Source organism: Pteropus medius, unplaced genomic scaffold, assembly GCF_902729225.1.
Source record: "Pteropus medius unplaced genomic scaffold, Ma_sr-lr_union100, whole genome shotgun sequence".
Classification (NCBI taxonomy): domain Eukaryota; kingdom Metazoa; phylum Chordata; class Mammalia; order Chiroptera; family Pteropodidae; genus Pteropus; species Pteropus medius.
In genome coordinates this window covers 22,428,467-22,446,235 of record NW_024355205.1, presented here as the reverse complement: position 1 = coordinate 22,446,235, position 17,769 = coordinate 22,428,467, and the positions used below count along the sequence as shown (strand labels likewise).

Below are 17,769 nucleotides of genomic sequence, written 5' to 3'. Positions count from 1 at the left end.
TTACACTATTATGAGATTATGAAAGCTCTCTGAAAAGCAGATTCTTAAAAAACAGGGACATATTTGCCTTTACATTTTATAAAATTTTCTTTATTTATTTTTCTCTAATCTGAAGATTATGTTTGTTTTGGAACATAATGCATCTCTAAAATATTATTTAATTTGTTGAGTGAAAGCATTGAAGAAGAAACAGAACACATGGCAATTGATTACAATTAATTAAATTTCCTTTAATTTCTGTGAGGTCATGTAGACATTAAATCTTACGTTATTTCAGCATGGTCTGAGAGGCAAAAGTTGAAGACTGTTGCTAGACAAAAAATATTATAAAGAATTATTGCTTTAGAAATAAAATCCTTGTTATGTTTAAGTTAAACAAAAAAGCTAAATAAGGTGTGAGAGCCTATACTGGAAACAGTATGTTTACTATCAAAATTCTTGTTTATTGGGCAGGATAGTCACTCACTGGCTAAGCTATAAGAAGAAAGGACAATGGGTTCCCCTTCAGTAGAAGAAAGAAAAGGTGGAAAGAAATATGCTTATTGATCCAAGCACTGGATGGTTGGGTGAGTGAGAAATACTTCTTTTTCTTTTTTTAAATAATGGTGGTAAGAACACTTAACATGAGATCTACCCTCTTAACAATTTTTAAGTGCTTAATACAGTATGAGTAAAAAACATGGGCTATACAAATACAAGGGAATATTATAAATCCTTAAAGAAAGAAATCTCATCATATGCTCCAACATGAAATAACCTTGAGGACATTATGCTAAGTGAAATAAGCCAAGTACAGAAGGAATAAACCTTTAAACCATTAAAATTTAGGGGGCTGTTTTTATAGCAGCTAGTTTTGTCTTCCCTAATACAGTGTGTATGTATGTTCATTTAAAATGCAAACTTCTTACAAGTGATTTTCTTGAAATATTTCAAGGGATAAAAAAATGCAGGACTCTTGACTTCATAAAGCCTACATTTTAATAGAAGGAAAAAGGCAAAAAAAGAGTTCAGCAAAAACAATGAACATGCCTTATTTCTTAGGAAGATAAGAATAAATAAGCAGAGAGAACTGAGAGTGGCTGTGGGTGGCATGGTTGCATACTTTAGAGAATGTTGCAGCAATGCATATGTGAAGAAGTGGTGACCAATATGAATAGTGTGGAGAAAACAGTGTGGAGGAAAAAAAAAAAAAAATGAGGGTAGGCAAACAGGGCTTGGATGTGCTTGACTTTAGATTAACAGGTCAGTGTTTTTAGTTCCTGATAAGGTAAAAATGGAATAAGGAAGCTACAAACTGAAGACTGAGCTGTACCAAGAGACAACTCAAGTGGTACCTTCTAGTAAAGTGGTTTCGATTTTCATCTGAAGACAAAGAGAAACCATTAGAATGTTAGGCAAGGATGACAGTGGCTTTGATTTATGTTAAATACATCATTCTTGTCTCTGTCACTGGTTGATAATGGACTACAGTGGAACTTTGGATAACTACAGGATTCTACAACTTTCCATGAAGGAAATAGAAGTCTACAATCCAGTGCTCACAGTGTAGGTAGAGAGCAGTTGGTAGACTCATCACAATAATTTACATGGAAAACATGTTCACAGTGAAATTTACTCAAATATGCAGACAAAAGTTATATTATTAGAAAATGGAAAAAAAAATTACCAACTATTGATGATTTTCAGAAGTGTTTTGGTACAGATATGAGAATTAGGTATATTTGGTAATCTTCTTGTATTAATAATTAAATAATAAATTTCAAAAGTGATCTGATAATTTCATATATGGTTTAAAAACTCTCAGACAAAGGCAAATACATGGGGAAATGGTTCATCAAATATTTGGATACCTTTGTTGGCTATATTTAATTGAGTACAATGGAGTCATATAGCATGAAAATATTTTTGTCTGCCCTTATTAAACTGTCAATCTATGACTTTAGAAAAATTTAGAAAATGATAGACTGACAGAAATGGAGACTTAACACAGGAAGTTTCAAACTGTAATTTTATTTCTAACTAGAATGTTATCTGGATTTTTATCTCCACATGAAGTAAGGCACTAATACTTTGGTACTCTATTAAAATGTAGTGTCACTTTGATGAATTAGGTAATGGGCTGACATCAATACATTAAAACAATGAGTTTCAGGAGAGATTCATAAGGCCTTATGAGCTTAAATCCAAAGATATAACTTTGAATGCTAAGTAGCATGGGGGAGGAAAAAAATTTTCCTTTTACTTTTCTAAGTTCTCCTCATTAGCATAATAATCAAATTGACATGAGACAGATAACAGAAGAAAATAACCAAATTTAATTATATATGTACATATGGGGGCTCCATAAGAATATGGGACCCCAGGACAGATTGAGCAGTTGAGACTTATATGCATTCTGGACTAAGGAGATGGGGAGGGGTTTAATAGCTTGGACTTCTAAGGGAAGGTAGGCAATTCACAGGTAGATGAGAAAGAGCAAACATTTGGTAAACAAATTCTTGCCTGGCCACAGGGAAATAATGGGACACAGAGTCTAATAGATTTTGCTAAGTTCCTCCCTGTCACATAGTTCATATGCTAAGGTGATAACTCCCTCCCTTTAAACAGATTTTTCTATCTCAATTCCTTTAGGCAGGTAAGGGGAAGATAAAAGGCTCCTCTTGAGTCTTTTGTTTCCTAAAAATAACCAGCTTAAAATAATATACCTCAAGGCACATCTTGGGGTAGAAAACCTCAGTAATGATTAGCAACAGATTATGGAATTTCAGAATGTTAATACGTGCACATGAATTAAGTCTAAAGTGTCATTAGAACTCTTTCAAAGGCTATGTTTACAGGATATTAACTGATATCAGGGAAAATATTAAAATTAATTACGTACATATGAATAATGGAATTCCTATCAAAAATCTCCGTTACTAAATTTTCAGTGTTTATCAGTTTGGTTTAAGCATGGTTGTGCAAATATGAAATCAAGTAGTTGACTGTGCAATAATATATAGTAGATCTATAAAGTAGTTCATTTGGATAATGTAGAAACTGAAACTAGGGTGTTATTTTGCCTGATGAACTACAGAGACTGAAGACAGTCGTGATTCATGGGATAACGACACAATTGCATTCACAGTTGGAAATTTTCCTTTTTTTCCTTCCTTCTTGTTGTTGGCTTGCTTTAAGATCTTTTGTAACTTAGGTTATTGGAAGCCTCAACAGCTCTCTTCAATAGTTTTCTAAAAATGAAATAATTTACTATATTCCACCTTCCCCCTTAATTTTAATCATTTGGAATCAGTGAATTATGGTAATTTAGATGTAGCTAATAAAGTTCTCATAGCGAGGGTAAAAATATAGAATAAATGTGTGTTCTTATAATAAATGTATGTATATGCACTTATGTGTTTCCATGAGTATTCAGGTGAGGCAAGAGCTCAGTTATTTGAGTCACAAGACCAAAGAAAAATATTCAGCTGATTTTCATTCATTGCAGTAGTTCTGTTCTATAACGTCATGATGAACACTGAATTGGTGAATACTGAGTCTCCTAAGGAATGTACAGAGTTGTGGGCCGGGAAGGCTCTGGTCAAAACATTTTATCAACTCATCGACACATAACCTTGATGTATGTATATTTCTTTTTTAGAGACACCTTATTTAATATATATTGTTAAGTGGTTAACACTGAACTCCCAGTCAACATGTTAGCTTATGCCCAAATGAAGCTTACATAAACATACTCATTTTCTTTGTGAGGTACAACATAGTCTTCTTGCATTTAGGAAACTACATAGCATGACAGCACCACACTTAGGAGCCATCTTAAAGAGCTGGAATCACTACCACCACCACCACCAACAGAGAAAATATAAAACATGTGGCACTAATTATAATGCAAAAAGAACATGTTTACCATATGAGAGTTGAAACAACAAGGCAGACACTTGCTTTGACCTCAGCTGGGAATGTGAGGATCAGGCACTAAAACTTTTCACCATTCAGTGCATGTGCATGTCCACAAATGACCACAAAAGACTGCGAGTATAGATTTAAGATTACAAATAAATATTAGCATGCAGACAAATTCACAAATAGCAAATTGCTGACAATGGAGATCAATTGTTTGTGCTGCAGAATAGACCTGTTTATTAAAGAAAAGCACCTTAATATAACCAGTTACTGTTTTTATAGAAAAAAATTAATATTTTTTATGTAACATTTTTCATCTTAGTTCTCAAGCTCTTCAGAGAATTGCAACTATATGAGACTTGACTTCCTAATGTTATGATTCAAAAGGGTTCAAGAACACTGGTTTTCTGTTAGGTAAAGAACACTGGACTAAGAATTAAAACAAACGAACAAAACTTTTCTTAACACTTATTTGCTCTCAAATCACTAAGTGGTTTCCCCCCTTAACTGTGAATTGGGTTGAAGAATACTTGTCCATCATCTAATCATTCAACACAAAGTCACTGAGGCCCATTACAAGTCAGCACGAATGGAGTGGTTATGGCTCCATGACTTCACCTATGTTGACTCATACCGGTCATAAATTCTACTATGGAATAGAAATTGCAGGATGTATGTTACACATCAATTCAAAATATATTGATTAAGCACCTAAGTTATATTAGGCCCTATGTTAATTGCGGGCATGTAGCAGAGAACAAAATAACCACGGCCCATTGTCTTTGGGTAGTGATGACTTAAGGTGCCTCATCAGCCATAGGGGGCATACAGTTGCTGGGTTCTGTACATAGCCGCATAGGTCTACTCAGATTTCTCTAAAGACCATTAGAAAAATTCTTATATTTAAACAGAAAAAACCACAGGCTTGAATAATTTTGTGATTAAAAACATGGCTACAGTTTTTAAATCAGTTGAGAAAAGAAGATTCCAAGCAGATTTTTTTCCATCATTGAAATAGTCTCTTAACATCATTGATGTGAAATATTAGTCACTGAATTAACATTGCTATTTCTTAGTTCCGCGAATTGTAATTAGGATAGACTGCTATAAGTGACATAAAAGGAATGCACCGTGTCTTTATCATTTGCATGCAAAGTAAAAGGACTTACTGCCTATATTTTGAATTCGAACTTTAAACAGAGTAAATTGATCAAGAAAGGAAAGTTGAAGTCTGTAAATTGTACACACACACATATACAAACATAAGCACAAAAAATAATAAAGATGTATGTGTGTTTAAGAATTTAAGGTGAGTCATTATGTTTATAGAACATATTTTGGGGATTTATAACATGTCAGTTAAGTTTTTTCTATTTTTATTGGTGTGCAATTTACCAGGATTACTTAAATCCTTAAGCAGAAATATCTGTCTGACTCTTACATTCAAGTTCTGCAACCAAAACTTTAGCTCTTTCTCTGTCCATAAATTTTGCTAAGCTGTGAAGTTTGGCATATGATTATTATATATGAAAAATCACTATTATTTCATTATTGATATTGAAAAAGTAAAATGAAAATAAAAATATTCTTGAGGGTTCGTCAATACTACCATTATCACATGCAAATTTCAAGGAATTGTTTAGAAATGTATTCAACATTTAAGCCTTTTTTCAAAGTCTTCAAACTTAATTGACGACTCAGAAATCTAAAGGACATCTGATTAAAATTTACAATATTCTCTTCTGTGCTCTGGGATTAATATTATTTTAGAAGACAAATTTCTGAGTACTTTAAAAATTGTATCTCATATTAAACAATTACATTAAAGTTTAATCAGATAAACTTACCTATCTAAACCTTATCTATCTATGCAAACCGTATGGTTATCTCACATTTAAATTTCTTTATTTCCATAATATGAAGAAAGATGTGTTATCATCCAAGAGGATCCATATTATTTTCTATGAAACAGGTATTTTTAAGTAAAAAATACTAAATTTCAGAAAAGTCAATTTTTTTTCAAAAATAAGGATTAATATAAATGCTTCTGACATCTTTAAAAGTGAGCTTGTACTTAATTATTTGATAACAATTAATAGAAATGAAGTAATCAGTAAAAATTCTATTTTTAAATAGATTGTGTTACCTAACTTTGTACAAATTACTTTCTTCCTGTTTATCAACTTCACCTGCCTTCCCTGTAGGAAAGTTACTAAATTCACTTTATAAATATAGTGGTGACAACAATGACTGAAAAGATAAGCATAAAATATGTTGTCACTACAGATATGTTTATATTACACCTGCACTGCAACTGGTACAAATATTTTTGTCTTGAAAACAAAGCCAGGTGAGCTTGAAGTGCTTGTCTGTTTTAACCATTGAGCCATTAAATTTTTAATGACTTTTAGGTTTTAAACTATAAACAACTTTCTCATTTTTTTTTTTTTGGATTCCTGTAAAAAGTTAATTGATGTGAAAAAGAAATACATACAAAAAGGTAAAAAAACAAACAAAAAAAAAATCCAAGAAAATAAAATAATCTTATTTGGTTGTTAGTATTGAAATTACCCAAGTAGTACCAGGTGATATTAAAATAATAAATTGGGCTGTGCAAAGACTTTAATAGAGAGACAGACATAAAGAGAATTTTTTTTTTTTTAACATCCAATGGTTAAATGCCTTAATTTGATTTTGGGGTCATTCCCATGATCGCAATTTCAAATACGAAGTTGTTTATTACACTATTTACTCAAAAGCATTTAAAAGTGATGGCACATAATTTTAAATCTACTTCCTTACAGAGCTATCTGAATTTTTAATTTATCAGGGTATGGTAAACAAACTCATGTCAGGTAATTCGATAGAGGAAATTTAACATGGGAAATTAACTCCAGAACTTCATAAGAGGAAAAGGGCAATTAGGGGAGGGAAAAAAAAAAAAAACAACTTTCATCTTAACAATTACAGAAGGCTACTATCATTTTTAGGACTGAAGAAACATAGGGAGGAAGTGGTGGTACCAGTTTCAAAGAATTAGTGCTCCATAGCAGATGTGCCTGTCATGAGCTGGGACCATGGAAACATAATCAGTGTGGTGGGAGCCAGAGATGTAGAAGAGATGCAGCTTCTGCCAGACATGCTGCCCGGGGAAGAAATGTGTAAGATACATCCACTCTTTGAATTTCCTTCTATTCCAAAATTTCCTGGTAGAGTCTCCTATCGAATGAACTTAACCAGAGTCAATAGGCAAGGGAGCCTGGAAAAGTGCAGCTCCCACTGTTATGCTAAGAGTAGGGGCTGCTAGAAAGACCTTCAAGTACTTTATCAGTCTAGCACCAACCTCATTTTTCCAGATTGGTCTTCTGGCACTCCCTAACTTTCAGTCTAACATAAAATATAAATGATCTAGTTCTTTACCACATAGAGTAACTTCAGGTCACTAAACCTTATCCATGTTATTGCTTTGCCTACAATGCCTTTGCTGGCTCCAATCCCCAATCCCAACAATTCTTCATCCAATAATTCCTAATACTCAGAAAGTCGTTTCAAATGTATCATTTATGTCGACAGTTTTTGATACATAGATAGAATGAATTACTTTACAGTAATTAACCATATTATTAGTGCAATGTTTATAAGACATATTATTATTAGTGACGTATCTTTGTTTCTGTTAATAAACTGAACTCCTCAGGGCACAGACCGAGTCAATAAGGATAGTTAATTGGTTATTGTCAGTTCTCAGTATATGTTAAATATATTATTAGATTGTTTTCCTGGAATCTAATAATAAATTATATTTGCCCAAGAAAATTTAAATGTATTAAGCACTGTGGTGACTTTCTTTTTTCACCTGCAGGAATAATGCTTTTCAACAGTCAAGACACATACTGAAATATCAAAATATTTAATTTCCTCACTAGTAATCTCTTATTAGTATTTTCTCAAACTTTTTCTTTAAAACAACTTTTTTTCAATAATATATTTGCAATCTTACATTGTTGGTAAAGTATCATTATTGCCATTTGCAAACTAGTAAGCAACGATTCCTACAAGGATCAAAGAAAATTGATCATAGACTTCAAGGTTTATTAATGATAGCCATCATTTCTTTTCTACTCAAATCCATTTCCTCTCTGCCCAGAGCTTGAATTCAGAAGTCCTATGTAGTATGTGAACCCAATTCTCTATCCATAATGATTGAATTATGGATAAACTCTTGACTCAAACTAGGAGGAAACATCCCTTAGAAATGTCTGCAGTTGTTCTCCATTATTATATTTGCATTTCAGGCAAGAGGAATAAATAGCAAGTAATAATGCCCTTTTTCTAAAAGCAAAGTTTTTCTCAATAAATCCCTATGAGAGTTCATTTTTTTATTTCATCAGGCAGAAATATGTTAGATGTTGATCCTTACACAAAAGGAAGTGAGAAATTATGTTACTGACTTTTCGATCTCTGTAGTAGAGGAGGGAAAATTGAGAAAAGAATTGAGACTGTATTCTGAAAGAGCCAACTCGTAGTATATAACCAAACAAAATGGGAATTTGGAATTGAAAAACATAGTGAAGCAGTAGGCAATGAGATGCCTTCCTCAAGTCACATTGAAACCACATTATCCAGTACAGAAGTTAAGAATTTTGTCGAGTAGTGGAATGTAGAGATGAGAATGAAGAGAGCAAAAAGGAAAAATGCCATGTGGCCCCAGAGTGAAGAGATAAAGAGAACATCTGTCTGATGTTGTTATTAGCTAAGTAGCCCAGCTATAATTTGTGCAATAAGATTCCCAAGATTCAAGAGTTTCCTCAAAAAAATTGCCTTTACTTAAGATGGCTTGAGAGGTTTTTTGTTTCTTTACAACCAAATTTCCTGATTTATATAAGAGCCAAGATGAAGAGTAATGTAAGTAGAAAGTCTGCCAACATCTGCTCTATTTCTTTAGTATATGCTCCTGCCTTCCTATACTCTATGAACATGTAAGAAAACCCATTTAATGAATATATGTATTGAATTCTCTACTATTTTCTCCATTTAAAATTATCAGCAATCTTTTGAAGAACCCTTTTAAAGGATAGCTTTAACTATCTAAACATTTAGCTAATCATTTAGCATTTAATGGAAATCAGTCGGAAGCAAAATTAAGAAGAATGAAATGCAATGAAACATCTGTATGTATTCTAGTTACCTCATGATACACTACTTTCACTACTTTAATTCTTAGTAATGTCTCTTCATACAGTTTCATTTGTAAATATTAGGCTCTGTGAAAATGCAATTAGAGATGATCACTGATCATTCTAATATGATTTCTTCTCCTACTTGATATGCTTCATTTATGTTTGTTATTGGACTCATATCTATGGAATACCAGGGACTCTAACAGAGGTATGCATTAACTCAAAAATTATCTAACAGATTGTTGTGTCCAGAATAACCAGACCCAACTTGAGTGCTCTTAACCAGGAGACAGTTTATTAGCCGGCGGCTGTCCTTGCAAAGGAGCAGCCTCGAAATGCCAAGATACAAGGTTTTTAAGCCCCAAATCCCATTCCTCATTCTGTCTTAAACACAAAGGTCCATCTTTCTCCTATTCACTACCTGTCAACCCACTGGTCAGGTGTGCAAGCGGGAAGTACAGAAGCAGAAAGTTTGTGTTAGAATGTTATGTTCCTATGGGTGATTGCCTATGTTCCCATGGACAATAGCCAGTGTTCCCATGGGCGATGGCCAAACAGTAATTTTCAGCTTATATACAATTGATTATTTTTCATGCCACGCAAGCAAGCAGGGTTACACAGACTAAAATTGGCAGTTAGCGTATGAGCTCATTGTTACAAGTTTCATGATTAACAGAATGTGGTTAGGGGTTCCAGAAACTAGGCCTAAGTTATAGACTTCCTTTGTCCAGTTTCAGGTTTTAATTATTCTTTAACCCTTTCACATTTCAGCAGGCCATTACAAGATTTTGTTCTCCTTGTGGAGGTTCTTTCACTCTCTTACATGTTTTTTAAACATCCTTCCTAAAGCAACACGTTTGCTTATGGGATTGATAGACCTTTTTGAAAAGAGGCATCAGATTGCCAGGAATAAAGAAAAAAATGTAAACTTTGAAATATACATACAAGTAATCTATTTGAATTCTGGAATGACTAAAAATGGATATAAGAAGAGCCTGTTTTTATTCATCATTTAACATGATTCAATATTTAGTGATAGATAATATTAAAAGATCAATTTTATTTTTCTAAGAGTTTTGCTTATTTTGTATCACTTTTTATGACACTAGGCACCCACATAAAATTTGTTTAAATCTGATCCATTTTTTATGTATCTCATAGATGCATAGTTCATACAGGTCTGTATGTGTAATACATATTGTATACCACACACATCCACACATATACTTATTTGGATTAAAACCTCTTAAGTAAAGGATATTTACTGTAAAATTCATCTTTGCTTCAACTTGAAAGCATGAAACAATTCTGGATTTAAACAGCACATGCACATACAAATACACACACAGAGATTCCTTTTTTTTTTTTTGAGACAGTAAAATTGTCAACACTAACAGATGGTAATAGACTCAGAGAAACCCTAGGTTTTGGATTGTATCCATCCCTTTGGCAGAGATGGCAAGTTATTTTATGACATTTCTTTGCCCATTTTTTTATGGCAATAAAAATGTTAGCTGGGGTTTGGTACATGAATATTCAAGTAAAGACTATCTTGCAACTAGATCGTATGGTTAGGATCTGGACAGTCATGTGAAGTGATGATGTAGGCAATTATATTTTCTGACCCTTAAAATAAACCAAAACAAAACAAAAAAAGCATTGCCTTATTTTTCTCCTTATCCATTCCTGCTGTCAGAAATATACATGTGATGATAAGCCATTCTGGAAAAAAAAAAAAGACAAAACTTATGGATGGATACCAAAGATAAACAAAAGAAGGATCCTGAATTCTTAACACCATAGAGCTACTAATAAATAAAATATTATCTAACAGAAATAAATTCCCATGCTACTTAAGATTTTTTTTTAGTGGATATTTTTTCAACAGTCAAAATGGTACCCTAAATATTTCAATCACCATTATCACATCAATAAATCAATGATCATTTATCATATATGAAAGGATTTCGATGAATATACTTGTATACATTTGCAAATTTTATTAGAAAATTAAGTGTTATGGCTTTTAAGCTAGTATGAAGAGAGCAAAGGAACTTATCAGTCTCTGATTACATAATTGAGAAGAACCTTGTTATATTTTTGTTATGTTTTCAATGTTTCAACATCTGCTTTGGAGAGATAAATCAAATTCTTCATATGTCAAAATCTGAAAACTACTGTGTAGTTCTTTGCTTTAAAATTTTTCAAATGACTTTGAACAAAAGCAATAGTGTTGTGACATTTCATGGAATTTTGCATGAGTAAGTTTCTGAAATCAGCCACTCATTCAGGAATGTTATATATATCCACATATATGTGTGTGTGTGTGTGTATATATATATATATATATATATATATATATCCACATATATACACACACACATATATATGTGGATATATATAATAATTTGCATGTTTATAATTCTATCCAATGCACAAACCACATTTAAAATAGTATTTTATTAAATCCTTACAATAACTGATTTAGTTAACACTTTTGTATTTTATAAAGAAGAAATAGAAGCTCACACATATGCAGCAATTTGACCTATATCACCAAATTATCATGACATAGGATAAAAAAGATATAATTCTACATGACATCACTTGACAGCTTTAAAAATGGCACTGTAATATCTGAAATATGCCTAATGGTTTCATGCATTTAAAAACATAAGCTGAGATTATTTCTCTGAGTTTCTCATCTTAGATTAATAATATCTAGGAGATTTTTTTAAAACATGTATTATATATACGAAGTGCATAATCAACATGTCATAAACTGGTTATTTAAAGAGAAAGGGTTCAATGATAAGTTTCAGGATCTTTTGAAACCATAGTATATGATGTTCTTGCCTTGAAAAAATTATTAGATATCAAAATATCACTGGCATTAAATTAAAAAAAATATTTAAGTGGAAACAATGCAAGATTTCAGGTCTCCATGATATAATTTTTCTGTTCACAAAAAATGGAAAGGGGATTGTCAAACTACGTAAGGTAGTGTAACCAGCAAAATCTCATACTATGCCAATTAATAGAGCACATCCTAAAATATAAACACTGCAATTTGAAAAATATATTATTTTCAACATTTAAAAAATTAAACAAAAACAAATGTTGCATTTCAAAAAGTGTGTTTCTTGGCATTACTTTAGAACGCACACAGGGAAAATTAGTAATTTTAAATAAGAAGGATACTGACACATGGACTCTCAGGTAGCAAATTCAAGAGCTCTTTTTCCTTTCAGTATATTTTTAACAGGGTCCAGGAGTTCAAATTCAAATACTAATCTTTCATTCAACATCCATTTACTGGGATCCTGCCACATACGACCTATTGTTATTGGGTATTGAACTGTGAACTGGTTAAGACATTGTTCCTGCTCCTAGTGATGCATACCACCTACTTGATAAAAGAGGCAAAGTTGCAAATACTTAGGGTAAATATTTAGAAACTATTTAGAACAAAGACACTTTGAGATAAGATTTTCCATGTGAAGAAAATAAATTAGGGTCTTACGATTGTGAAGGATGTTGGAATGGGAAATATTTTAGATAGGGAGGTCAAAGAAAGCCATTTTGAGAGGTAACAATGGAAAAAGCTGATATGAAAATCTGGAGTAGAACTTTCTAAGCAAAGTAAATAGTCGTTGTACATACCTTAACGTGAAACTAGCTTTGCACATTTCTTAAACTGAAAGGTGGTTTAAGTGGCTGGAATTTAAGGGAGAGCAATAGGTGTTGAAGTTCAAGAGATAAGCAAGGGTTTGGTTATTTAGAACCTGGAAGGCCATAGAAAATATCATAGAATGCATTCCAAAAATAATGGAACAGTATTGGAAGAATTTGAGTAGAGGAGTAATACAATAAAATTTATGTTTAAAATAAGTTGTGGAGAATATAATTTAACATTTACATATATCATGTTAATAGTGTCATGTGAAAACAGGAAGTGGGTACAAAACTTTTACAGTACATCTAACAAAAACTTACAGTGGAAAATCTTTTATTGTTCTCCCATGTTTATCATTAATTGTTAATATGTGGTTTAAGTTGAAATATCATGGTAACAATAGGAAAAAGTAGACTTTTGAATATTTTTGAAAATTTGAAAATTGTTCTTAAGTCCAGTCTGCTATTTGACTTCATCTTGTCAGTTAAGGGTTGCTGATTTCAGAGCCAGAGTTTGAAAATAAAATAGGTTTTTGTCAGGGAAGGAGAAACTTATTGTCCAAAAAAACACAAATGTTTACAGAAAGTCCACTAGGAACATCATGGTGTATGATGTCCCATCATTCTTTAGTCACTGTCTCCTGCTTTTCCTAAATACTTACAAAACTTGTGTATATAATTTCATCTCCATTGCTATAACCATTCTCCACTTCAATATCTTCACTCACCTGGGCTATGCTAATAGCTTTCTAATGACTACTCTATCTCTGATAGAATTGTCTTGTGGGTACAATGATTTTCATAAATGCAATGTTAAGGATACCATTCTTTCTTAAGTTGTCCAGTGACTTCTTAATGTCTTTTTAAAAAAGTTTTAAATATTTTAACATGCGTTTCAATGTCTTCCATGACTTGGCTTTATCCTTTTCTTCAGTATTATATCACATCTCTCTACCTCTCACAACTCAGCCACACTGAATTTGTTAAAGGGCTTTGAAAGTCCTCTTTCTATCCCTAGAAAAATTGTTGTACTTTATTGCTATTGTATACCCCATTCCAACACATCAGAAAACCCTAAGAAGAGGAAGTGAGATGCACACTGAATGGACCAGAAGCGAAGGGCTCTCAGATTATCAAAGCTTGCCAGAAACTTGTAGACATAGTAATGACTGCAGTAAGAGGTGGGGCTAAAGGACATGTGTCTATGATCAAATTATGCACAGAAACATACTTCATAGACTCTTATACTTTATAAACTTAACTCTCCATTTACTTTTATAATTTTTTGTTCAGTATTTTCATAACCAGGGTTCTATTTTTGGTCCAAGATCTATTTATTTTTCCTTCTACATTTTATATACATTTTCTTAACTCTCTCTCTCTCTCTCTTTTTAACAACTTATCTAAACTTTGTCCTAAGAAGAGATTTCTGTTTCTATTTTATAAGCTTTTAGATCACATGTTTTAATTCTCAAGTCTTTATGAAGTAAATATTGCTTGGGAAATCCCTGAGTCAAGGTCATGTTCAGGAAGTGCCAACTTGGCGCTTAGGAAACCCTATAATATCTAATATTATAAAGAGCAAATTCGAATTCCTTACATCTGCCTTTTCTGATAATGAATACTTTTAAGCACTAAAATAAACTTGCTTAGCTTAACTAGATATCTCACCAGCAGAAAGCAATAGCACTGGACCAAATAAGCTATAAAAGACAACAGACCACATTAAGCAGATGTTGCACCTTTATTTATCATCAAAATACCTATATCTATTTGGATTTTTTTTTTTTTTTTTTTGCCTAACTCTATTTTAACTCTCTGGCCTTGCATATTACTTGTCTAACACACTATTTGTCTTTGTCTTATTACATTATCTATTTCTTCTCCTATGTGTTACCCTGCTTCCGCTAAGTATTTTGACTGTCTCTGACCTGTCAATATTGGCACAGTCCAAGTGATTTATGCATTTAATTTATTTATCAATTATGTGATATGAACCAAATGTGTAATTTTTGTTTATATTATTTAATAAGAATACTTTTTTATTATATATTATTGACAAATTTTATAAAATAAAATACTGTGCCCTCTAATAGTTAAGAATAAGACATAATATCAAAACAACATTTTCAATAGATAAGATTCAGTGTTCGATACAATCAATTACTGAGAATAAAGTGGGAGGCTGTCTAAATTGGTCTGAGAAACAATGGGATTCTTTTAAAAAGAAATAACACTAAAAGGAGTTTTCAATGATAATTTGACACTATGGAAGAAACATAAAATGTTATGTTTTATTATCAGAAGTATCAAAAATTCCATTTAGTTGATCATAGCATAAGAGTCAGATATAATTAAAGATGGAAAAAATGAAGTGCAATGAAGTATAAATATGATGAATCATTAAAAGTCTTTAAACAGAGACATAATAGGATTTACAATAGGAAGTTTAGCAAAACTGTGGATGGTGGGTAAGAGGGCTGCTGCTGTAGTAAGGAGGACCACTCAGGTAATCACTTCAGTAATCCAGGTTTTCTTTCAGGAAGGTACAAAAGGGGCTTTGATTTGAAAGACATTTATGAAGTTGAATCGAAAGCAGATACTGAATTCCTAATTAGCCATAAGGGCGGGGAGAGAAAGAGAGAGAGACAGACAGACAGACAGACAGACAGACAGACAGACAAGGACAGAGACTGAGACTCACTCCATTAAGTATTCATCATGCCAGGGAGTATGATTCTATTCAATGAATGTCATTCCATTAGATATCTTCCCACAGGGTGATAAATGTTCATAACTATAGCCTTATATAAATTATCTTTACTGTTTTTGGAAAAAATAAATCTATTTTCTTTTGGTTAATAAAGTGTTATTATTTCTACAAACTGCCTTGAGGTGTAATTTCATTTACGATAGGCTACTCAATAAACAAATATTTATTCAATACTAGATGTGAGGGATTATTTATGGCTATGGGGATACAATGGTAAGTAAGAGAAATATAGTCCATATCTTACTTCAGAATTCTTTTACAGGCCATAAGCACAATAATTGCAAATTTGTATATGACTTGAAGAAAACAAAGTTTATTCTGTAGAGAATAAGTTTCAGGAATATGTAATATGGGAGTGGGAGATGGTCCATAGGTTGTTCATAAAATACTTTCAGAAGGGAAGATATATTTCAGCTGAGACTAGAAAAAAGAAGAGAAGTGTTATATCTCCTCTCTAGGAACACAGTGGAACTCCACCCAAAATTTGGTTCAGATGTCATGACTGATAAGGCCACACATTCCAAAAGAATCTATGAAAAGTCTTGTGATTTATATAATGAGGATCCCTGAGAACAGAACAGACCTCCCAAGTAATCCAAAAATGGCTTAAAACAGCAAGGAAAGGAGACTTAGTTGGAGTTTTTATTGTGGGGTCATGTAAGGGTTCCCCTGCACAGAAAGGAGATTGCAGTGGTTTGAAACTCCCATTGGTACCAAACGGGAGAGCACCTGGGTTTATCAGTGTGTCCATATGTGGGACAGGAGAGAAAGGGGAAGAATTGAGGTTTAAAAGTGGTATTAAGTCAAACATGAAAAAACTATAGGCTCTATTACAGAAGGTTACCTTTAGACAGAGCTGGATGATGGCTGAGAGGGTTGGTTTAATTCTAAAAAGAAGGAAAGCTAAGCACTTAGTTAGACTTTCAAGTCTGAGAGAGTTTACCAGGATCAAAGCGGAATGCCAGTGTAGATGGAGTGTAATAAATAAAGGTGAGAAAATGTCTTTAAAAACTTCTACAATTTTCTCCAAATTTCTCTGTATTTTTTTCACCCTCTTAAGTAGGATGTCATTCAGAACAACATCATCAGAATGGACTCTATGCTATTCTGAGCTCTCCAGTAGGATCCACAACAGATTCCCTACTGAGCCATGAATTAACTCTTTAAGGCCAGATCGTGTAACAGTCTCTGAGACCTTGGGAGAGGTGAGGCACCCAGGTCAGCAGGCACTTTGGTAGCTCAGAGCACTGGCTCTTTCCCAATGCCTACAAAGTATTTCAGTCTTTTTAAACTGGTATAGTACTAGCTGAATGTTCACCTTACTTGCAATCTTTCCTACAAGTAAAAGAGTTGCTTATCTAAAGTTAGAAAGAAGGCATAAATATTTAAATACTATTTTTCAAATTTAAGATAAATGTAATGTATAAAAATAAAATATTGAATATACAACTTACATCCTCTTAGTTTTAAAAACATATATGATATCGTACAGGGATATGATTTGCCCATATAGAAACTCATGTAAATTTAAAAAAGATTTCTCTCTCACTGGGTACAAATATCTCTGTTCTTATTTTCTTGAATTGTTGAGGACCACAAGCTTCTCTGTGCCACCCAATGAGTGCCCTTGTGCAGTGCACCACTTGAAACAGTGTATAGATTGGCATTAATGTTATAATTCTTTAAAAATGATATTCTAAATGTTATTATTATTTCAAAAAAAATAAAAAAGAGAATAGTTGTGTTGCAAATAATAGCAATGAGTTATTATATATTATTTATTATAACTTTAATGCATTTCAAGGACAATATTTAAAAATTTTATATTATTAACATTCAATTCTGCAAAGTTTCCACTTAGGGGAAACATAAGGAACAGTTAGTCACTAGCCTTCATTTTGAGAAAAAAAAATGGTGAGAAAAATAACTTCTTTCATTTCTTATTCTTTTCATTTGTAGGTTGATGGTGAAATTATCTCCAGTTCAAGAAAGGAAGAACTCTTTTTCATATTTGCTTTAAAATATCACTCGAAGGTACTTCACTGAAGTTTTTTTCATAGATGATGGACACGATGCAATGACATACATACATGTATGAGCAAAATCACAAGCTGAAATGAAATTTATTTCCCTTGAGGAACATGACAGAAAATAACTTGGAATTTTAATATCTTTGTTACTTTTTTTAAAATGAAAATACTAATTATCCTCAGTACTAGCTCCAGTGATACATTATTT

At 32.5% G+C, this 17,769-nt stretch overlaps 1 long non-coding RNA gene across 1 annotated transcript in view; it reads right to left on the bottom strand.

The window, feature by feature from the left end:
- The window catches only part of LOC120598651 (uncharacterized), a 212,874-nt gene that overhangs the window by 98,353 nt on the left and 96,752 nt on the right, over positions 1-17,769 (bottom strand). The gene's annotated exons all lie outside the window — the stretch shown is intronic.